The sequence below is a fragment of the Myotis yumanensis genome, unplaced genomic scaffold (assembly GCF_028538775.1).
Source record: "Myotis yumanensis isolate MYYU_CA2020_CCGP unplaced genomic scaffold, mMyoYum1.0.hap1 SCAF_7, whole genome shotgun sequence".
NCBI lineage: Eukaryota > Metazoa > Chordata > Mammalia > Chiroptera > Vespertilionidae > Myotis > Myotis yumanensis.
The window spans coordinates 14,730,236-14,754,218 of NW_027223758.1; the positions used below are offsets into that span (position 1 = coordinate 14,730,236).

The 23,983-nt window shown below is 43.2% G+C and overlaps 1 protein-coding gene across 6 annotated transcripts in view; it reads left to right on the forward strand.

Moving 5' to 3' along the window:
• FOXA2 (forkhead box A2) overlaps positions 1-23,983 on the forward strand; it is a 69,880-nt gene that overhangs the window by 41,242 nt on the left and 4,655 nt on the right. For 4 of the 6 annotated variants that reach the window (XR_011472100.1, XR_011472101.1, XR_011472097.1 and 1 more), the window contains one exon: positions 8,442-8,521. The gene's annotated coding sequence lies outside the window, so the exon portion shown is untranslated. The remainder of the gene's footprint in view (positions 1-8,441; positions 8,522-23,983) is intronic. The other 2 variants (XR_011472098.1, XR_011472099.1) reach the window with 1 other exon arrangement.

The following is a 23,983-nucleotide window of genomic DNA, read 5'->3' on the forward strand; positions in this document are numbered from 1 at the left end:
GAAGCTCTTTATCTGACCTTCAATTCTGAATGATAGCTTTGCTGGATAAAGTAATCTTGGTTGTAGGTTCTTGGTATTCAGCACTTTGAATATTTCTTGCCATTCCCTTCTGGCCTGCAAAGTTTCTGTTGAGAAATCAGCTGACAGTCGTATGGGTATTCCCTTGTAGGTAATTGAGCCTCTTTCTCTTGCTGCTTTTAAGATTTTCTCTTTGTCTTTTGCTCTTGGCATTTTAATGATGATGTGTCTTGGTGTGGTCCTCTTTGGATTCCTTTTGTTTGGGGTTCTCTGCGCTTCTTGGACCTGTAAGTCCATTTCTTTCTCCAGATGGGGGAAGTTTTCTGCCATTATTTCTTGAAATAGGTTTTCAATATCTTGCTGTCTCTCATCTTCTGGCACTCCAATAATTCTGATATTAGACCGCTTAAAGCTGTCCCAGAGGCTCCTTACACTATCTTCACACTTTCGGATTCTTTTTTCATTTTGCTTTTCCAATTGGGTGTTTTTTGTCGAATCTTTGGTTTGATTATTGTGCTCCTCTGGTCTGCTATTGGGTATAATATTCTTTATTTCAGTCCGTGTATGCTTACTTTCTAATTTCTTTATCGTAGCATCGAGGGTCTCATTAGTTTTCGTGAGGCTCTGCACAAATTTATGGCAAGCCCTCAAAATTGCGATTCTTAGCTCCATATCCTCCATTTCTGTCATGTTTTTTTGTCTCCGCATCTTTTATGCTTTCTTGGTGCACCCCCTTGTGGTCTCTGTGTGCAGTCTTGTTCTAGCCAAGCCTTAATTGTTGTAGTTAACACTAGAGGTATTTGACCACCAGGCCGACTGGCTATAGGAATCAGCTGTATGGAAAACGTCTGCCTTCTGGGGAGGCGCTAATCCAGCCTTTGCCTGAGGCGATCGGCAAATGGCTGTGCGCAGGGTTTGGGCGGGGCGGGCTCAACAGGGCGGGCGGAGGGAGCAGTTATGGCCACGCTCAGTCCCGTTCCCAGAGGCTCTGCTTCTCAGAACCCCGGCAGCCGCTGCAAACCTCGGAGCGAAAGCTGCCCTCAGGTTCCAACTGGTGCCGGATAATCCCGCTTCTCTCATTTGAGTCTGGGTCCCTAGAGACTCGCCCGGATCTGGAGCCCAGAGTCTGAGACTCACTCCCGACAGAAAACGACAACCGCGCCCTCAGCCACCAGCCCGCTTTGCGCGCGCACCTCGGTACCTTTGTATTTTCCACACTGCGCCGCCTCTGAGCCTCGATTTGCTGTTCTCTTTCCTTCTAGTTGTAGAGTCTCTCTTCAGCCAGCCTTCCTGTGGTTCTGGGTGATGTCCGTTCAGTCTTTTAGTTGTATTTTTGAAATGGTTGTTTGCGGCAGCGGTCTCCGGTGTTTACCTACGCCGCCATCTTGGTCTCTAATTCAATTAAGCTTTTCATGTGTTAATTCTCTAAGATCTGGTAATTGCTACAGGAATTTTATCCCTTTCTCCAAACTTAGCCTGAGCCAATGTATTTCTATTTCTGTGTTAATAGCACATCTATCAGGATGACAAATTTGTGATGAAAACAAGACACCAGAATTAATTCTTCTTCTTCCTTATAATCTATGCACCCACTCCCACCCTAAGTAGTACTGAGCAGTAAAATGACCATGAAAGAGAAGAATAAAGTCATGGAACTGCCTAGGTCTTGACCAATAGGATCACTGACTATATCCAAGAAGATCCTGGTCACATCAAACAGTGGAAAAGGGAAAATGTTGAGATAACTTTGGTAAATATTCAGTCCTTCTTTGGAGGATCTTGGGGAAAATGGAGGTTGTTGTGTTGGAAATGATTGGCAGGCAGGTGTCTGCGGGGGCCCTTACACCACAGAAGACATTGTCTGAAGGAGGAAGTGTGCATGATGTTTGTCCCAATAAAAAGCCTGGGAGAAACATCTGTAAAGTGATATTTAGAACTGATGCTTTTATGAGGATCCAGCTTATAGTCCAATAGAGGAACTTTTTAAAAATATATTTTATTGATTTTTTTACAGAGAGGATGGGAGAGGGACAGAGAGTTAGAAGCATCGATGAGAGAGAAACATCGATCACCTGCCTCCTGAACACCCCCCCACTGGGGATGTGCCCGCAACTAAGGTTCATTCCCCTGACCGGAATCGAACCTGGGACCCTTCAGTCAGCAGGCCGACGCTCCATCCACTGAGCCAAACCAGTTAGGGCCTATAGAGGATTTTCACTGGGCTTGGAAAACCACATTTTCCATCCTTTCCCCACCCACATTCTGCAATTAAGCAACGCTCCTAGTGCTAAATGTGTGTGTAAAATGACATGCTTAAAGGATACATTTTAAAAAGGTTTTATTTGGAAATAATTTTGACAATAATAATAAGTTCAATAATCAGAAAATAATACAGATAATAATTTCAAAAAAATAATTTTTTTTTTCCTAAACTGTTTGAGAGAAAGTTGCACACATCCTGGCTCTTTACTCCTAACTTTTTCTATTTACTCTTAAATATTTCAGTGTATATCTTCTAGGAGTAAAGATATTTTTACATAACCATAGTACAATGATCAACCTCAATGAATTTAACATTGACAATATTTTATCTAATCTACCATCAGCGTTCAGATTATATTATTGAGTCAATAATATACATTTAGCATTTTTCCCCCTACACATATGTTGTCAGTCTCTATGATCTCCTTTAATCTGGAACATTTATATAATATTTCTTTGTACTTATGATACGACAGTTTTGAATGATACAGTTCCATATTTTTCTTTTTCCTGTTGTCTCATGATTAGATTCAGGCAGTGCATCCCTGGCATGGGTATGTTTAAGATTTTACATACTGACCAAATGTTTTCCAAAGTTGCCATGGCCATTTTCACTCCCAGTAGCAATGTATGAGAGTTCTGTATCTTGATATTGTCAGCATTTTCTTAAAAGAAATCTTAATATGGTCATCTTTTCATATGATTATTTGTCCATATATCTTCTGTAGTGAAGTGTCTGTTCAATTTTTTTATTGGATTTTTTTCTTTTATTGAATTTGAAAGTTTTCTATGTATTCTGGGTAAGTTCTTTATCTGATATGTGTTTTGTAAATATTGTCCCCCAGTTGGTTGGCTTGTCTTTTCATTTGTTAACAGTGACTTTTTAAGAATACAACACTTTTCATGTGTTGTATTTTCGTATCATATTTAAGAAATATTTGTCTAATCTGAGGTCACAAAGATTTTCTGCTATGTTTAATTTCACATTTAAGTTTACAGTCCTTTTTAAATTTATTTTTATATATGGCATGAAGTGCAGATTGAAGCTGTGTATACTTTCCATGGTTAATTTTTAATTTATTTTTCCGCAAAGAAGATATTAAGTCAAAGAGACATCTTACAAATGATAGAAGTACAAGAAATATAAGATTTATGCTGCCTGGCTTAGTTTTAATGAGAAAGACTTAGAGTCAAGGTAGACTACGTGCTCACCTAATATCTACAGTGTGCCTCAGCTATTAAAATAGGTTGACAAGATGGCATCAAGGTCAAAGGAGGTACTAATTCTATTATTTTCTATGCTGGACAAGCTATTTTGAATTGAAGTTAACTTTTTGTGTGATTTTTTTGAGAAAGACACTGACAAAAAGAAATAAGGATGAGAATAATCTTATTAGGTTTGGCCTGTATGTGTGGGGACAGGAAGGTGTGAGGACACTGAGAGGTTGAACATCATTTCTGAGAAGCAATGAAGAGTCTGATCTTTGGAAAGGCAGCCTAGGGTTATAACTCAAACTTTGACATCAGCCAAACTATTTTTAAATCTTAATCCTTTATCACTCTGTTTTTGTAACCTTAAGTGACTTACTTAACCTCTCTGATTTTTTTGTTTCCATTCTCACAAAATGTAGGTAAGGAAAACCCTTATCTCATAGTTTTTGTCATGAGCAATTAAAATAAGATAATCCATGTTAAATGCTTAGTTCAATGCCTGGAGTTTTGTATGTGCTTAAAAAATGCTAGATGTTTGGTTTTTTTCTTGCTATTTATTATTTTTCCACTGAAGTTTAATCATTGAGTTTCTACCATGTATCAGGCATTGGGGGTATCAAAATGAGATAATTCTTTAAGAAGCGTAGCCTCGTAGAATTGGAAATTGGACCAATAGAGGTAAGCTAGTAGAGACTGAATTTAGCTGTTTGCATAGGAGCTATCGTATGTGCTTGCGTGTGCATGTGTGTTTGTGTGCTGTGTGAGATATGACTGAGGATGTGTACATTTGTCATGGTGGAATTTTTGTTTTCCTACATAGAGATATTAAGCCAAGGATGCATATTTGAGATGATAGAATCTTCAATTGAAAGAAGTATGATAAATGAAAGGTTAATGAGCCATCTGAGTCAGCCTGGGGGCAAAAGGTCAACCATAGTTTTCCAGAGGGCTGACCCTTTAACTAAGATCTGAAGGAATCAGCCAACCTGGAGTGGGGTGGGGGCACAGGGGTGGGCAAACTTTTTGACTCGAGAGCCACAATGGGTTCTTAAACTGGACTGGAGGGCCAGAACAAAAGCATGGATGGAGTGTTTGTGTGAATTAATATAAATTCAAAGTAAATATCATATCATAAAAGGGTACGTCTTTTTTTTTTTTTAGTTTTATTCATTTCAAACGGGCCGGATCCGGCCCGCGGGCCATAGTTTGCCCACGGCTGAAGGTGGTCCACACTGAGCAGCCAGCCAGTTTTCTAGAGCACAGTGCGAAGAGCATGGGTTATGGAGCTAAATAGACCTGATTTTGAAAATTCTGGGCAAGTGACTTAACTTCTTTGAACCCCATTCTCTTCACTTACGAGGCAGCAATTTGTATCCTCCACATACATGTACGGCTGACAGGACAATTGTGTAGCTCCTAGTGAAAACCCAATAGGCTTAACTGTTTTTCTAATTATCCTCATAACTCAAGTGATCTAAATAGTCTGGAGCAGAGGATGAAGCAGGGAATGGTGGAGTAGCCTTGAGAGGCAGCAGGGACAGAAGATAAATGGGCTGGATTGTATGTTAAGGAAGGTAGATGCTATCTCTGAGACAATGATTAGCCAGGGAGGAGTCTTAAGCAAATAGTACAAATTTTTTAAAAAGCATTTGGGCACCAGATAGAACAACAAATTACAGGACGTCTGACTGGAGGCAGGGAGAATAGTTAGGAGACTTGCTGAAATCCAGGCAAGAAATGAAGCCTGCAGCAACCAAAGCCATGCAAGGGGGTAAGGAGTAGAGGGCAGAGTGGGCAGCACTCAAGAGGCAGCACCAGAGGCTTGGTTGGCTGTCAGAGGTGAAGTGAGAGCTGGAGCATGACTTCCGGGCATCTGACTTGCGTGAGACAGGAGACGATGGGATGGAACAAATTTCTAGGGAAAGAAAATGTGTTCACATTCATCTTGAGGTAGCTGTGGTCCATCAAATGGAGAAGCCCTGTGTGCAGTAATATTTAGGTGTAGAGCCTAAAGCAGTGGTTCTCAACCCTCCTGATGCCTCGACCCTTTAATACAGTTCCTCATGTTGTGGTGACCCCCAACCATAAAATTATTTTTGTTGCTACTTCATAACTGTAATTTTGCTACTGTTATGAATCGTGAATATCTGATATGCAGGATGGTCTTAGGCGACCCCTGTAAAAGGGTCGTTCGACCCCCAAAGGGGTCACGACCCACAGGTTGAGAACCGCTGGTCTAAGCATTCTGAGCCTCAGTTTCCTTATCTGTTTAGGGCAAAACTGTTAACTCACATAATATAACACATCCATATAATATTATTCTCATTTTATAGCTGAACAAACTGAGTCCCAGAGAGGTTGAAAGATTTGCTCAAAGTCACACGACTGGTAAGAATGGAGTCTGATTTCAGATTGACATGGGTTTAAGCTCTAAATCCAATAGGTGAAGGTGGAAGGGAGGAGAAAAGGGCTCACATTAGAAAGAACATTTTAGCAATTAGTAACATCTGGTGATGGACTAAGCCATATCACAAAGAAGGCCCTGTCATAGAGATGTTGGCGCATAGCCTGGATGAATAGCCTCTAAGATGAACGATCACTTTATAACAGGTAAATATACATTTATGTGCTTGTATCCGTCACCAGAAGATGAGTTTCTTAAAGTTTTATTAATTTTTGAATTTCTTGACTTACTGCAGTACCTGGGATATAATGGGAGCTCAATAGGTGTGCTGGCTGGCTGGCTGGCTTCAGAGGGGATCCTTGTACTAAGAAGTTAGACATTATATCTGTATTCTCAGACCCTTCCTTGGTCTAAGGCTCTGAATTCTCTGAGATGTAAATAAGAAATTTCCAACAGGGGTCAGTTCTGAGTAGCAGAGGTTGGAAATGAAAGATGACCAGGCACCAGCAAGACAAAAAGGAGCACGTATTTGACCTCCATTACCCAATTCACAAATATATGGTAACAGAAGGAAACTAGACTTTTGGTGGTGGATACCCAAAAAGTACAGATATATCCAATTATAATGTTGTACACCTGGAACTTATATGTCATTAACCAAGCTTACATAAAAACTAACAACAAATAAAACAAACAAACAAAAACTACCAGAAGGAGCAGTGTGGTGATTCAAGGTCAGGAGTCCAGTTCAGAGATAAGAACCAATATGAGGTATGGATGGGGGAATGCAGACACCCAGCATACCAGGGCTTTATTACAAATGCCTACTATTAACAGCCAATCCAGGATGGGACAGGATGGTTGACACTGAACCAATCAAGTTCTCAGGCTCTGCTCTGGCAAGTAGCTTAGACCCCATGGGGCTGGGCCATGTTTGCATTTACCCCAAGAATCTTGGATGAACTAAAGTGTTGTCACTTGGATATGCTGGAAAAAAAAAGTGTAAAATCCTTACCTGTTTGGCTGGACAAAAGACAAGAGCATTTTTGAGAATCCTCACAGAAATGCTTTGCAAATGAAGGGTCAAGAACAAGGCATGCCATATACATTATATGAATCAGTGCTCAAAGCAAACCAGCCAAATTTGTGTGATGACCCTGTCTTTATAACAAATAATACTGAAGCTCTGAGAGATTCAGCATCCAGTCTAGGATCACAGAGGTAGAAAATGGGAAATATGGAATTAATCTCAGACTCCCAGGATTAGAAAAGGAGAGCTTCTCAGGTCATGAAACTTCTTAAAATGTATCTTTTCTCCATGGAGATATCAATACCAGAGATAAAACACTGATGTAAAATTAAGGCAGTCCTTTTAGAGCTGGAGATCTCACTTGGGAGAGAAGAAAGACTTTGTTAGGTTGTGTACCTTGATTCCAGATGCAGGACTAATGGTCCCACCAAACTTCTGGATGTGATTGGAATTACTCTCAGAAGCTAGAGCAGTGTTTGGAATCATCTAGGAGACCATGTCTAAAAGTGTCAAATGGTGGTGACAGATGGGTAGACAGAATGTGGTAGCGAGAGTGTGTGTGGCTGTTGTATTAATCTTTGCAAATGATGGTGTGAGGAACTCATTCTGTGCAGAGTTTGGAAAGCATTGGATAGCAGGTTCTTTGTGGGAGCTGGATTCCAGGTCTGCAGGTGGCAGGCATCTCTCTGGGTAGCTCTTCAAGCATCAGGCCTGGAGAATGACTTCAAGTCCTTTTGAAGTGCTTTGTTCTTTCCTTCCTGCCCCCACTGGCCTTTGTTCCTGGCTGAGCTAATTTGGCTCAGTGGTTAATTAACAGGCTCCAAAGTTAAGGAGAACAATGACAGAAGCACTGGTGTTCCCTCTACCTGGCTTTTCATTTTTAGGAGGTGGGTAATGGGGGATGGGAGGACTTGCATTCATACCCACTCTTCTAAGCTGTTTCCTCAGTCACATGATGTGCTAAATTCTGTCTCTTCCTAAACTCAGCTTCTGGTACTGTGACATCCTTAGTAAGTTCATGGGTTGACATGGTGACCACCAGAACCCATTTGTGAGAAAGCTGAAGTTTTTTTTTTCCATTTTCCTGGAAAGTAAGATGCCTCTATCCACAAGGATAGAGAAGGCAAGGGGACACCAACCAGGGTCTACGAGATAACCCATGATAACATATTTGACCTCATAATGTTCCCAAAAGCTCTGTGGTGGTGCTCTGGCTTGCCCAAGCTCAGAAACATGCACAGATGTTGTCAGGTTTCCAAGCTTTGTGCTACACTTACACAAAATCTCAATTTTTAAAAAGGTCTATTGTGATTTGTACAGATTGGGGCATGGCTTCCTACTAACCCAGCCTCTGAAGGTTATCCAGGCCTGTTTATTTCTGGATTCCTGGACACAGGAAAGGCTCTAGGAGAGTTTTCAGTATCTGTTTTTTTTTACCTTGGGATTCAGAAAGGCTAATAAATTAATCTGAGCTCACTAAGGGGTAACTAAGACTGTAATTTTCATAATTTTCAGCAGGACACCAGCTAACCTTGGCCCGCTGACATCACAGATATACTGAATGGATGCAAGGATTAAGGCAAAGCCACGTGGGGGTGAGTCTGTCTGCTGTCGTCCCACCTCCCATTCTTCCCCTACCTCACATCTCTAGTGTTTACCTGGAGGATGGTTTCTCTGTAATTAATTCACCTTGAGTGACCAGAGACAACGTACTCCTGCTCCTACAAGGTCATAAACTATAGAGACTAAGATAGACTGTGAGCTCACAAAGAGGGTTGGGATCCCCAATTTTCCACTCATGAGCTACAGGACCACTGGCCCCATCCTGTGACTTCTTTGTACCTCAGATTCCTCATTTGTAAACGAGGATAACAGAACCTATTTACAGGGTTATCCTGAGATTAAATGAGTTACTATGTGTAAAATACTTAAAATAATGATTTTTTACCCATCTTTGCCTTTCAAAAAGAGATGGGTAATGGTATAAATCCAAGAACATTGCTCAATGAGAGTAAAAACTATGAAGCAGTGGCTTTCTGAGTGGTTTATGGTTTAAGATAATTTCAAAGTGCTTTGTTCTATAGTCAGCCAATGGTGACTCTTGTATTCTGTGTTTTGTTTTGTTTTTCTTCTCCCATTGCCGTGCTTTCTAAATGCTTTGATTCTCTAAAGTGATAGACAGCTGATACTATTGACCAATCAATTTTAACAGGCATTTTTTTTAAAATAGTAAGAATAACCAACCATTATATAAGAGCATAAAATATTAAAATGCTTCTCTTTATGTGGCATGCAGTCTCTAAGATAACACCCAGTGGCCCTACCTCCTGGCCTGGTGTAATCTTCTTCCCTTAAGTAATGTGCTTCTGACAAATAGAGTATGGGGTCAATGAGGGGATGGCTCTTTCATGATTAAGTTACAAAAGATTGGGACTCCTTCTTGCTAGCAGTCACTCCATCTTATTGCTTTGATGGCGCAAGCTACCATGTTGGAGAGGCCCACGTGGTAAGGAAATGAGTGGTGACCTCTGGCCAAAAACCAGAGAGGAACTGAGGTCCTCAGGTAACTGAATCCCACCAATAACCACTAATGTGAGCTTGGAAGTAGATTCTTTTCCAGTGGGGCTTTCAGTTGAATCCCCAGTCCTGGTCAACATCTCAATTGCAGTCTTACAAGAGATCTCAAAGCTGAGAATTCAGCTAAGTCATGCCTGGTGTTCTACCAACAGAAACTGAAATAATAAATGAGTGTTAAGTCACTCAGTTTTAGGGTAATTCATTATACAGTAAGAGGCAAATACTAGATTATCTGATTTCATTCTTGCATCATTTCTCAGAGAGGCCAAGTAACTACTGCCAGATCACACAGCTAAAAAGTTGTAGACCTGGCACTTGACCCCATTCACAGCTGCTTTTCTGAAAAGAACATAGGGTTCCAGAGTGTTTCCTAAGATTTCCTTTATGCACTTTAGCTCTGATTTTCCAGAATGATATGCCTGCTTTCTTTGTCTGGTGAGGGAAAAGAGCTAATGATCACTGATCACCAGTCCTGCTAGGAACTTTGCACATGTCACCACACCCAATCCTTCCAGCTTGGTAAAGTGGGTGTCACTGTACTCACTGCACTGGGTTTCCCAAGGTGGGTTTTGCAGGCATAGATCCCTGCAGGTACTCTGTGAAAAGTGTTCCATGGCCCAATACGTTTGGGAAAATACTGTATGTCTCTCTTGGAAACTCACTCTGCATGTGAGTCCATTAAAGGTTTAGAGGAGTTGCAGCAAGGAAACCTGCTTAATCTTTTCTAACATCATAGACCCTAGTTCTATCAGACTACAATAACTTATCATCTCACAACTCTCATCTCAAGGAATAGTCCACAAAAATACACTTTTGGGAATGTTGGTTTATGGGCAGTTTTGACACGTATTTTTTCAACCACACCTCGCAAGAGCTTTGTAATTACAAAATAGCATTTTCCATTTTACAGATGAAAAAACTGATCATCAGGGAGTTGTGAAATCATCATCAAATAGTGTTTGCCCAGGAAAGGTGGCTGATCTCTGCAACATTTGTGGTTAATCTCTCCTCTGTCTCCCTTCCTTTCTTTTTTTAAATTTCTCCTAAGGTCACAAGACATATTTAAAAATATATATTTAAAAAAATTGTTCTGTGACCTAGTTGCACCATATCATGTTCTCTTGCATTTTCAGATCCTCATCACCTTTTCTGAGTCCTTGTCATCTATCATGTCCCTGAATGGCTGTGTTTCTCAGTCTTCTCTCTTCTGCTCCCTTTAGCAACTCTCCCTGGGGGGTTACTTCACTCACAGAGCTGCAGGTTAGCCCTGAACAGCGGTGATATTCAAGCCCAGCCCCTTCCTCAGACCCCTCCCTGGGGCTCAGATCATTATGTACAATTCTTCTTCAATAGTTCTCTGGATAGAGACTCTATCAGTGCCTCAGCTTCAAGCTAAATTAATCATCCCTTCCATTCCAATCTTTAAGCCTTTCTTTCTTGTGTGTGTACTTTCTAAGCTGAGTGACATCGATTCAGGAACCTGGGAAGACATTTATATTCCTACCTCCAGATGAGTTACATTCAAGCCTTAACAATCCCACATTCCTCACTCCTCTGATGGCCTCCTGTGACCACTGTCTTCTCATCACCACCCATCCTCCCAGCTGCTTCCTTGCATGGATATCTTTTATATGTGCAAGTCTGATCCTATAGGCTCTGTTTGGCACCTTAGAAAGGGGCCCCATTATCTCCACAATCAAGTTCTTGCTCTTCAACATCTGTATGAGGAAGTGTGTTCACTCACCTTCCTCAGCGTATTTCCCAGGGGTTCCATCAACTTCCTGCTTTACTTAAAATCTCCTATTCTTCAGCTTGGACTCAGATTACATTCCTGGCCACATATACTTAACTAGAGGCCCGGTGCACAAAAATTTGTGCACTCGGGTGGGGGGGGAGAGGGGGTCCCTCAGCCCGGCCTGTGCCCTCTCGTAGTCTGGGACCCCTCGGGAGATAACGACCTGCTGGCTTAGGCCTGCTCCAGAGTGGCAGAGGGCAAGCCCAATCCCTAGGTGCAGCCCCTGGTTGGGCTCAGAGCAGGGCTGATTGGGGAGTTGGGGCGCCGCCCCCTGTCATGCACAGAGCAGGGCGGATTGGGAGGTTGCGATGTCACCCTCAGTCAGGCTCAGGGTAGGGCTGATTGGGGGGTTGGGGCACTGCCCCCTGTCACACTCAAGGCAGGTTCAATGGGGAGGTTGCGGCTCCACCCCCTGTGATGCACAGAGCAGGGCCAATCAGGGGGTTGAGGCGCTGCCCCCTGTCACTCACAGAGCAGGGCCCATCAGGGGGTTGGGGCACTGCCCCCTGTCACTCACAGAGCAGGGCCCATCAGGGGGTTGGGGAGCTCCCCCTCTCATGCACAGAGCAGGGCCCATCAGGGGGTTGGGGAGCTCCCCCTCTCATGCACAGAGCAGGGCCCACCAGGGGGTTGGGGAGCTCCCCCCTGTCACGCACAGAGCAGGGCCCATCAGGGGGTTGGGGAGCTCCCCCCTGTCACGCACAGAGTAGGGCGAGTAGGGCCGATAGGGGAGTTAGGGCACCGCCCCCTGTCACCCACAGAGCAGGGCCAATCAGGGGGTTGGGGCGCCACCACTGTCACACTCAGGGCAGGGCCGATGGGGAGGTTATGGCTCTACCCCGTCACACACAGAGCAGGGCCCGTGGGGGGCGGGGGGGGGGTTGGGGCGCCACCCCCTGTCACACACAGAGCTGCAGGGAGATCAGGGGGTTTGGGCGCTGCCCCCTGTCACGCTGATCCGGTGCCAGGAGGCCTCGCGGCTCCGCTGATCCCGGTGCTGGGAGGCATATTACCCTTTTACTATATAGGATAGAGGCCTGGGGGCCGGCTGGTTTGCCCTGAAGGGTGTCCTGGATCAGGGTGGGGGTCCCCACTGGGGTGCCTGGCCAGCCTGGATGAGGGGATGATGGCTGTTTGCAGCTGGTCACACACCCTTCAGGGTGGGGGTCCCCACTGGGGTGCCTGGACAGTCTGGGTGAGGGGCTGAGGACTGCTTTCAGGCTAGGGGTTTTGACTGAAGCTCCCAACCACTCCTTTTTTTCTTTTTTTTTTTCTTCTGGGCCAGCTTTAGCTCTGGATCTAGCTCTGAGGCTTCCGCTGCTGGTTTGTTTGCCGTTCTATAATCGAAACAATGTATAACTTCAGCTCTGAGATCCCAGCCGGCTATATTTGTTAGAATGTTTCAAACTGCCAGCTCAGAGTCCGGCAAGGCAGGCGGGGAACGTTGGAGTCTGTAGTCACTGGAGCAAGCAAGCCTCATGTTCGCTTCCAGCTGCCTGGCTGCCGGCCGCCATCTTGGCTGACAGTTAATTTGCATAAGGATACGCTGATTAGCCAATCGGAAGGGTAGTGGTCGTACGCCAATTACCATTTTTCTCTTTTATTAGTGTAGATTCTTTGTTAAAATACTGCTTGACAAGTGGTCAACTGCTGACAAGTAAAACATTCTGCCTTAGAGTACACTTTGGGAGATAATACCCAGTGTGTAACAAGCATTTTTAGAAATGTTCCTACTTCTTGATTCTGTAAAATCCCACCTCTGAGAATTCTGGCTTGGGAAACAATATATATAAAAGCCTAAGCGACGTTTTGACGGAAGGACCAGAATGATTGGTTGCTATGACGTGCACTGACCACCAGGGGGCCAACACTCAATGCAGGAGCTGCCCCAGCCCGCAAGCCTTGATCGCCAATGGGGCCTGTTGGCCAAACTCCTGGTCTCTCCCCCGCTACCCCCCCCCCCCCCCCCCCAAGCTGGGAGGCCCTGATCGCCTGATTGGGGCTGGGCCACCGGGCTAGGACGGTGAACCAGGGGTGGGTGGTGGTGGACGTGACCCCTTTCCCAGGGGTGCTGAGGGCTAGCTCCCTCCTTGGGGCAAGCAGCCAATCTCCCGGGTCCCTCTCCTGTTTCCTCCCCAGCCAGCAGACCCTGATTGGCCTGCACTCACCCACAGAGGTGGCAGATGGCCCTTCCCCCTGGGCAGGCCCCAGGCTGGGATGGGGAACCAGGGGTGGGTGGCAGTGGACGCGGGCTGTGAGGGAAGGAGGAGAGGGGGGAGACGGAGAACCTGATTGGCCTTTATCACCGGCTAGGTTTAGGGACCCAACCTGTGCACAAATTTTGTGCATCTGGCCTCTAGTGTAATATATGAAACATGCTTTAGACCTAGAGATGTCCATCACAATGTTATTCATAAAGAATGGTATAAAATAGGGTAATAGCCAAGTTAATTATGGACTAGCCACCACACAGAATACATTCATGTGATAAATATAAAAATGATGTAGCAACTTTGTACCTGCTTTAAATTTAAGCAACAGGAACACAAGGGAGGCAAATTGTTATATGTTATATTATTGAAATTGTTAAATATGTGGGGAGATGCAATGAAAAAGCATGCAAAACACCACTGGTTATGGGGTTTTGAGTTACACAAATATGTTATTTTTTTGATTAAGAAAAAATGTGTAGGTTTATGTTGTTTTTATATTGAAAAAGTAATAATTTTATTTGATGTTACTCAGAGATTTTGAAGTAAATAAGGGAGGACTTTTATTCACTGAACCCTTAAACTGAAAAGAAATGCTGGAAAGCCCACATTGGAGCAGCAAACTTCCAAAACACTTGAAAAAGTTCCCTAGCCTTTCTGACCAAAGCTAATGCTTCATGACACCTGTCGCTGTATGAGAGACAGCCTTGGGGTGGGTGTGGGAGTTAGGACTGCAGGCTCTAGAGCAGTGATGGCAAACCTTTTGAGGTCGGCGTGTCAGCATTTTGAAAAACCCTAACTTAACTCTGGTGCCATGTCACATATAGAAATTTTTTGATATTTGCAACCATAGTAAAACAAAGAGTTATATTTTTTGATATTTATTGTATATATTTAAATGCCATTTAACAAAAAAAAAATCAACCAAAAAAATGAGTTTGCATGTCACCTCTGACATGCATAGCATAGGTTCACCATCACTGCTCTAGAGCAAGACTGCCTATGCTTGCTTCTCTGTGTCTCAGTTTCCTTCTTTATATAATGCATATTCTAATAGGACCCATGTCATAGAGCTGTTATGAAGATTAAATCAGTTAATTTAGGGAAAGTCCATAGAATAGTGTTGGACAAGGAATAAGACTCAACAAACATTGATTTTTAACAACAACAACAATAATAATAACATGGGTTATGCCTATGTGGATTCTTTGTGGATTCCTTGAGGGTATCTTTATCTATAGTTACCACCTTAGCTCCTTATACATGGAAGGTCTTTAAGCAATATTGTTGCTAAGTCATTGAGCTAAAAAAAAGAATGCAAGTTCTCCAAAACAAAATGAGCACCTACGACCCTTCCCCAGGAGGGCTGGCACCAGAGCTGAATCTCTGGGACTTTGAGGCCTCTGGCAACCCAGGAGCTGGGCAGGGTCAGAATTCCAGGTCTGCAACCTTCACAGAGTGCACGGCACCCTGCTGCTCTTGGATTCTGACCTCTCAGCCTTGCCCAGTCCTGATTGGGAAACCAGGAGCTTTAGATGTGACCCTGACTCCTGCTGCCTAAGAACAAAGGGCAATTGTGGCTCTTTTGTGAGAGGCAGTTTAAGCGGAAGCAAAGGGCTGGTTCACCAAAGGCCAACCTGATCACTGGATCAATTTCTGAAATAAATACCCTGCCCATACCCAACTTCCCTTTTGATAACAACTCAACCTTTGCCGGGAGGTCTCTAGCTCTTTCTGGCACATTTCTTCAGGGATTAGGTTGATCTTTAGGGTCATTTTGGAACATCTTGTCCCCACTCCCAGGTCTGTGGTCTCCAACATAATAAACTTCACGCTCTGAGAAAATGGGCTCTGTGAACCCAACTTCAAAGCTTGGCCATGTGGATGTAACAATGGACTTGAACCAGACCTAAGGAGGGCTACCAGCAGGCACTCCTTAACTTGGCAACTATTGTGTTCCAGGTCATTTCTGCGTCCACAGTTGAACAATGCATTTGGCAACCCAACGAAGTCTTCTTTCAAAGCAAAGTTACTCTTGCCAGCAGTGCCAAGTAGAGGGCCCTGGGTATAAAACACTCCACTTATGTTTTTCAAAATCAAAGTATTACACTAAGTGAAAATAAAAATATTTTTTGTTTAAAAAATGTCATATAACCACACCAAAGGTAACATTTGCATAAACGAGAGTTTTCCTATAATCTTAGCCCCGTTATCAAAACATCAGCCTCTTCTTAAGTACCTCTACTTCTGGTCTTTCTGTTTTCCTTTTTAACATAGTTGTAATAAGTATAAAAAAATGTGCCTCTCTGTTGCTTGTTTTAGTTAGCATTATAATAGGCATGAAGTTGCTGCATCATCTTTTTACCTAATATTTTAATGGCTGCAGAGCCTTCCCTAAGAATAATGTGCCATAAAAAAATGCAATCTGTTTTGGAGGAATGTTGTGCTATTATAAATAAGATTGTGATGAGATTTTTAAAATTTGTTTTGCATTTTGATAAAACTGCCATTTTTTCTCTCCCCTAAAATGAAGACTAAATTCACTGCAGTATAAGAATGTGGTTTTGGACTAAGGCAATTACAAAATCTTCCAATAATTTATTATGAAATATTTCAAACATACAGAAAAGTTGAAATAATTTAATATGCTGATTCAGGATGACATTTGAGCACAGATACATGTCTTTGAAGATGCTGAACAGTAATTGTGCATATATGTTGGATTGTCTCCACTTAAAGAAGAATCCAGGAAGGATCTGGATGGTTCAGGAGGCAAAGGGTTCACTCTGGAAAAACAACTTCCAACACCATTCTCTTCAAGAGTGCTGAGGACTAGCAAAGACAAAAGTCCTTGCACACCATTCAAATGTGGATTTCCCCCATTAATGGTAGCTCCTTCAGAACAGCTCAGTGCTCCAGAATTCAATTCCTCACCTTGGGGATGTAGGCAATGCTCAAGAATACAACCAGAGGTGCAATCTCTGCCCTCAATCTGACATGGTATCTGGGATCTGAAGCAGGAGGAACTGTCGCTAAATCTCACAGGCTGCACTTCCCCGACTTCCTTTTCTTCATTCCTCCATAAAAGCAAGTCAACTGTCTCTATTCCTGCTAATAACACATTTAGCAAGCACCGAGCACACTGCCAACACAAGCGTCGTCGTTTCATTCTATGGATGCAGAAACAGCCTGGGAAAGATTAAATGGTGTGATCATAGAAGAAATCAACTCATCTTGGAAGCTACCTAGCCAGGTAGAATTTGCTCCTCTTGACTCCGAAGTCCTGTTTTTTGTTTGTTTGTTTTTCAGCCTGGCCATGGTTTCCACTTTGCACATATAAGAAGCTGTGCTTATGTAAGTTGGCACTCCTCCAGCCTTGTGTCATTTTGGACTCTGGGGCCACTCTCATTTTGTGTAAACAGAGGTGTCCTGGTCACAGAAAACTGTTGTTAGTGTGGAAACACATACCAGAAGTCAGAACCAGAAGTCACGAGAGCTCATAGGGATGGCTGCCCTCAGGACATGAGGTTTAGGAGATGGCTTTCTATAACTGGGCAGCTTTCCCTACAGAAAAATGCCTTCTGTCCTGTGCATATTCCACAATAGCCAACTTTAGGGTTTTTTGGTTTTTTTTTTCAGCCTCCAGAAAAGCAGGTATTCAATGTGAAGAATAAAGAGTGAGTGTTGGAAAACTATTGGGAAGACCTTTTCTAATGGGGCCATCTGCTTGCCCTTTGGAAAAAATCAATGAATTTGATTTTTAGACAGTCAGTTCCTTAAGCCTGAAAATATTCATTGGAATACCATGGGTGAACAAAGTCCACCCTTTCAGCCCTCATTGATTTCTCTTAGTTTGGTCAGATGCTGTCAGGTCTGGGGAAGTTTGGTGGTGAAAATCGCACCCAGGAAGGAGCTTGCATGAACCAGCAGTGCCTCCACTGCAAACAAGACAGTGTTCTAAGCAGAGGACATTTTTTAAGACAACAGGACTCTTCTCAGAGACAAATACAAATTCTGTAACAAAACCCACTGGACCAGTAGAAATACAATGGAGATGCCTTCATAATTTGGAACTTTATAACTTGTAACTTAATATTTTGTCCCAAGATTAATGATAAAAAGCTACCCATATATGATTGGTTATGAAATTCATTGCCAAATTGGCCTCTTTTGGGGGCTGGTGGGTGGGGAAGTACAATCGATTCTGATGAATTAGAGAGAAGTGAACCTGGGATGATGGAGATGGGGAAAGATTCTGTTGAAGGCCATATCTTGGAGGCCCACAAATTTCAGCATCTCCCAAGAGAGTGGTGTGCAATTTCACTTTTCATGGGGAAGAGTTCAGGTCCCCTAAGTACCAGTCTATCTCTCTTCACATTGTGACTTGTTAACCTCTTCCTTCAGCTAGTAGCTTCGACTTTATTTCACCCCATCATTATTTCTGTGGCCCAGACTTGCCAATGGGATATCAACATTATTTTGATGAGAATTTTATTTCATCATGAGGATTATAGGCAAATTACATGATAGCTTTCTGTTTACCAAGAAATCTCTGGCAGAGGGAAATAAAACCAGATAATCTAGGGAAGGGGGAAGGGCCTAACTTTTATTGTACCCCTCCTGAATCCAGATGCTTTACACAGATTATCTCGGATAAATTCATTCTAGGCAATTGACAAAGAAAGGAAGACTTATGGAGGTTTAGAAAGTTATCTAAGATCTCAAGATCAGAGTTGAAAAGCAGGCAGACACAGGGCCAAAGTCTAGAATCTTTCCACTGACAAAGCACCAGCTTTAAATGCAGAATACCTGTAATCCTTAGATTAACTTCTGAGGTCTGCAGACCAGCAAGGGAAAGAGTGAGAGCACCCGTCTAGTAGTGTCTTGGAGTTGGAAGAGCCCTTGAGAGATCTTGGAAGCCTTGAATAAACCAGATTCCCAATAACTCAAGGACAGTTTTCCTTCACCAGACTGCAGCTTCCTCTTGCTCAGACAGGAAGGACAGTCTGACAGTGAGTACAACAGGAGCCTTGCCTTCTGTTCAGGGCTGCAGCGTGAAGTTCTCACTTGGAATGATCCCAGCCCTCACCTAGCTATCAAGGTATGTAGAGCTGACTTGTTACCTTCAGCCTGTACCAGGGAATGGCCAGATGGCATCCAGGCTGATTCTGTGCCTCTGGCTGACTAATCCGCCCAGGTACAAGAGTAAACAGAGAGCTGGGGGACACCATATGTCCCTGACTCATCGTGCTTGCCAGAATCACCATAATTCTACTTGGCATATGCTTTCCTGGGCCCAGGTAGGGGATGGTTCAGAGGAAATGCACCTTGAAATCGAAGGCTGAATGATTAAAAACATAAAGACATATATAGGGAGTGTGCATCTGTTAGTTATATCCTAACTGATGTTTATTTTTTAAATGTGCTTTGTTTTACATTGTTCAACTTTGCTTCCTCCTTCCAGCACTTGCCATTGCAGGCCCCCAGGGACATGGGTTGAACGGAAGTGTTGAATTCCTATTCCTTGATTACCAGTCTGGAATTTCACCTTAAATTGAAAATGAAGTTGACTGTAGTTTAAAGAATCTCCCGTTGAGATTGGGATAGGGCATCCCCATAGGATGCCAGGTTCTTTGAACTCCTTCAGAGCCTCCCACCATTCTTGTTCCTCCTACCCCCAGCAAAACCTAAAGAAGAAGGTTGGAGATAAGAGTTGTGAGTCAGCTGCTCAGGGGCTGAGAAAATTGGAATGCTCCTGAGGATGGTCACTTAGCACTCATTAGGAAGATAATGGCTCATGAAGCTTCTTCTGTCACTTCAGTTTCTTAACCAGAGTAATGGGACTATGAGTTAGTCAAGACCAGAGTTTTAAGTGCAGGTTATGGAAGCATTGAGCTGTAGGAGTCAGATATGTCCAATTCAATTTTTTTCCACATAAAAGGGAATGAAATAATCTATCTAGGGTCTATCACAGGGGTGGGCAAACGTTTTGACTCGAGGGCCACAATGGGTTCTTAAACTGGACTGGAGGGCCGGAACAAAAGCATGGATGGAGTGTTTTGTGAACTAATATAAATTCAAAGTAAACATCATTACATAAAAGGGTACGGTCTTTTTTTTTTTAGTTTTATTCATTTCAAACGGGCCGGATCCGGCCCGCGGGCCGTAGTTTGCCTACGGCTGGTCTATCATCATGAGAGGTCCAAGAGGATCTAGAACTCAAGGTCTCTCTGGTCTAGTGCTTTTCTTGAAAGATAGAATCCAGTGGGGGCTCTAGTGTTTGAATCATGTGCTGTGGGCCCCCAGAGGTGGATGTCTGTCTCACATACTGTAGACCTTCAAGCCATCGCCTATGTACTGTAATCAGAGCCATAAGAAGCTTAATAATTATCCACAGTTGGGATAACAGTAAAAGTCATTCTAGATAGACCAAATCTTTAATACTATCAAGAGCTATTCAGCATTCATGGCAGTTTCTTACTTCCCTATCACATCCGATCCTGAAAAAATAGTGAGGTGGGTCCAATTGCCACTGAGGAAGTTGAGACTTTGGAAGGCCAAACAGGCCATTTAAGGGCCCACTGTTAACTGGACACAGATCAAATTTGAACTTGAAGATAGTTCTAAGGCTCTACTCATCATCTTTAGAAGATAGCTCTTAGACATATGGAATTGTATGAATATAGACTGGGAATTCAATGTGTGTTCTTAAATACTTTGAAAGCTCCTGCTCCAGGGCAGCAGCTCATAGATAAGGTTGGACAGAGAAGGCCAACAGGAAAATATACGGGCGTGTTTATCTCCACTAGTTACTCCATTTTCAAGCCTCCTCCTGTGCCTCTGGTTCCTGCTGAAAAGGACATAGGTTTTTCCTAAATTTCTTTGTGTGTGTGTGTGTATTTTTCCTGTAATCAAGTCTGTAGCTTTTCTTTTAAAGCCAAAATGCCAAACGAAATTTAGGAATGCTCATAACTCTGGTCCATGATAGAGATTATTGTTTACTACTCTTTAGAAACCTGGACTCAATCAATGGAACACCTACTTCTTAAATAGAATAAAGTTGCCTTTAAGAAACAAAATCTTCCCAGAGTGGGAATGGCTGGGGGCAAACGGGGGGGGGGGGGGGGTTGTCAATTGGGGGAAAAGGAGACATATGTAAAACTTCAGACAAAAAAAAGAAACAAAATCTTAGAAAAATATCCCTTAGGAATAAAATTCCATGGGTTCTCTTCCAATAGAGTGAAATTTTATCAAGAGAGGAGTTGGTGCACAAATTCAATCCAGCCTCACCACCAGAGTTGGTGCTGGGGAGAGGTTCACATTAATAACTTACAAATGGAGGTGTCTTCACTGCAAAAGAGAGATATCTGGAAAAGAAACCAGTTTGAAAAGGCTTCTGCTAATATTAACCAACTGTGTTGGAGTCCCCAAAGCAGTCTCCTGCCTGACTTCTCCTTGGAACTTCCCATTTGTAGTCTCTGTGGCTACAGTGGCATTTCCACACGTACATCTCCCTCAAGGGGCACCTTTTAGCTGATGTTTTCAGTGCCTCCAACTATCCTCTGGGCACTTGCCTTTTCATTCACACCCACAATGTACCCAGACTTCCTCCTGGGTCACCTTCCTTTTTGCATGAGGGCTTCCTTCAGAGGAAATCAGGAAATCAATGACACCCTGAGAATCTGTGAATAAATACCCAGCTCCCTAGGTGGAACAATTCTGATGTATATATACCCTTTGCATTTTCCAGAGGGCCCAGCAGCTATGACAATACCCCTCCCCCAAGAGCAGTAACCTGTGCAAGTCAACGTTTGTGCCTTTTCTTTTCTGTCTTGCTTCCCTACTTCTCTACATTTTTTACAAGGTCACCTTCCAAAATGAATTCTTTCAGTTAGCGTTTGGGGAATCCAAATTAAGCAAACTCGGCATACTTGAATCATTTTTCTGTCCCTTCTTCTTTGTCCATCTCAGTTTATGAAAACACCCCAACAGCCCCCAAATCAGAAACCAGGGGAGTATTCTTTATTCTCTTTCCTCCACATTTGAAACTCCAACTTTCAATTGGTCACTGATTCCTACGAATTAAACCCCAAATCTTTCCAATCAGTCCTTTCTTAACTTCCAATTCTTTCTAGTTAAAACCCTCAATAAAACCATGGGCAATTTTAACAGCTTTCTAACTCCTCCATATATTTAAAATGTATCCTCTCTCCCGTCAATTCTTCATAGAGTACAGTACTTATCTTTTGAAAACACACATTTGACCATGTAGTTTCCTGTAGAAACTTCTGATCTCTCACCACTACCTAGAGAAGATCTAGGCTCTGCACATATTCTCATGACAGGCCCCTACTCTGATTGTCTCTTCTCATGTTGGGCCTCTTCTGGCAGGCCACCCACCATCCACTCTACTTGTAAGTCCCCAAATAACCCACCTTCTTTGTCAACACTGGGCTTTGCACATGCTATTTCTTGACCATAGGATACCTTTTTAATACTTTGGGTCTGATGAGTTTGTATACATGTCCAAATAACCTAATTGAAACCTGACAGACAAGTTAGAATGATCATTCTTTTTCCTTTCATACAGGTACTCTCATACGGAGTGCTGTGTGTTTTCACAGGCATGTGTCTTTCATGCCACTTTGCTGAGGGTCCTTTCAGCGCAGAGAGCTTTTGGATTTCTGTATTTCTTGCATATGCTGCCTAATACAAAAAGTGGGTGCTCAATAGTTGCATACCTCTGTTAGCATAGGTAGCTAAATATTAATAAAGGAAGAGAGCAAAGGGAATCAAACATTATTTAGCATAATCAACTAGGGAGTATAGTCTTGCTTCATTAGGAAGTTACAGCTTCATACACTTCCAAGGGCATCCTTTGCCCCTGGACCTAATTCCCTCCAAGTGAAGCAGGCAGGAAAGATCATTACCAGGGGAGAAAGAGAAGCAGCAGGAGACATTCCTCTTCCGGGCACATGTGCAGTGAGAACCAAAATGGCAACCATAAAGGCTTGTCTCTCTAGCCTGAGAAAAGCATTGGACTGGATAAGGGACACAGAATCCAGACAGAGCTGGAAAATGGATTGGTTAGAGTGTGGACCCAGTGCAAGCCCACAAAAGTTTGAGAAGTTGATTGGTTCATTTGAAGAAGCACCTGGTATGTTCCAAGCCCAAAATAATATAATCAGCCTAACAAAGAATCACTCTCTCTCTCTCTCTCTCTCTCCCACACACACACACACACACACCCTCTCTGTAACACATGCTTGTCCCATTTGCTCACATGTCCTCTCCGTAGCAGCCACATGTATTTAGCAGCTGCATGCTGTGCAACACAAGACCAGCCAGAGCGCAACTGGGAACAGACTGCACCAGCCAGATGTGAACAGACATGGACTGAACCAATAGCACAAAATGCCTGAACACTGGCCCTATTTCTGGGCCTAATAAAAAAAGGCTGAACTTTTTCCATGGCAGGAGGGACAGAGATGAGATATTGGGAATGTGGGGGCAGCCTTCTGTTTTCACCCAAATAAATATCACTGTGCCACAACCTCCCATACCTGGGTCCCTGGAATGCTCTTCTTGCAACTCTGGGAAAGAACATAAATTCCACCTGCAAGACCTTCAAGTGCTTACGTCAAAAGCTGGGCATCATTTTTGACTTTCCTTTCTTTTACACCTCACATATTCAATGCATCAAGACATCCCGTTAGTGCAACCTCAAAAGTACATCTAGAGTCCTGCCACTTCCTACCACCCCCACTGTTACCAACGTGCTCCGCCAGCACCTTGCTCCTGCATTATTGTAGGAGCCTCCTCACTGGTTCCCTTGTTGTTACCCTTTCCTGTCCACAGCCTATTTTCAACAAAGCAGGCAGTCGTCCTCAAAAACTGTTAAGTGATTTAAGCCACATCCCACCTGCACACTCACCGATGACATTCCATTTCACTGAGATTAATGTAAAAATTCCTACATGCTTAGCCCCCTTACCCCACTGAGATCATCTCCTTCCCCACCCTGCTCATCTGCTCCAGTCCCACCAGATCAGTCCACTTAGTATGGTTAATACCCTCACTTCCTCCATGTTGCTGCGCCAATATTACCTTCTTAATGAAAATACCAAGTTTACAATGGTATTTGCCCACATATCCCACACTCCTTCCCTTTCTCTTTATTTCCATAGCACCCATTGGCTTTGAGCATGCACTGAAATTCACTAAGTTCTTATTTTTATTGCTTATCACATGTCTTTTCTCACAAGAAGATAACCGTAGCAGGGAACTGAAAGTTCTGGGAGCAGTGCCTAGCATGCAGAATGTGGTCAGTAGCTTTATGCATGTGAATAAGTCAACGAGTGGGTGTAATTGATTTGAAATGACTTGAGTATCATGGTAGGTATCTAAGAAGCCTTTGAAAATGGCATGCCTCAGAAGCATGGTCCCTTGTTAAAATGCCCTTTTAATTGAACAAA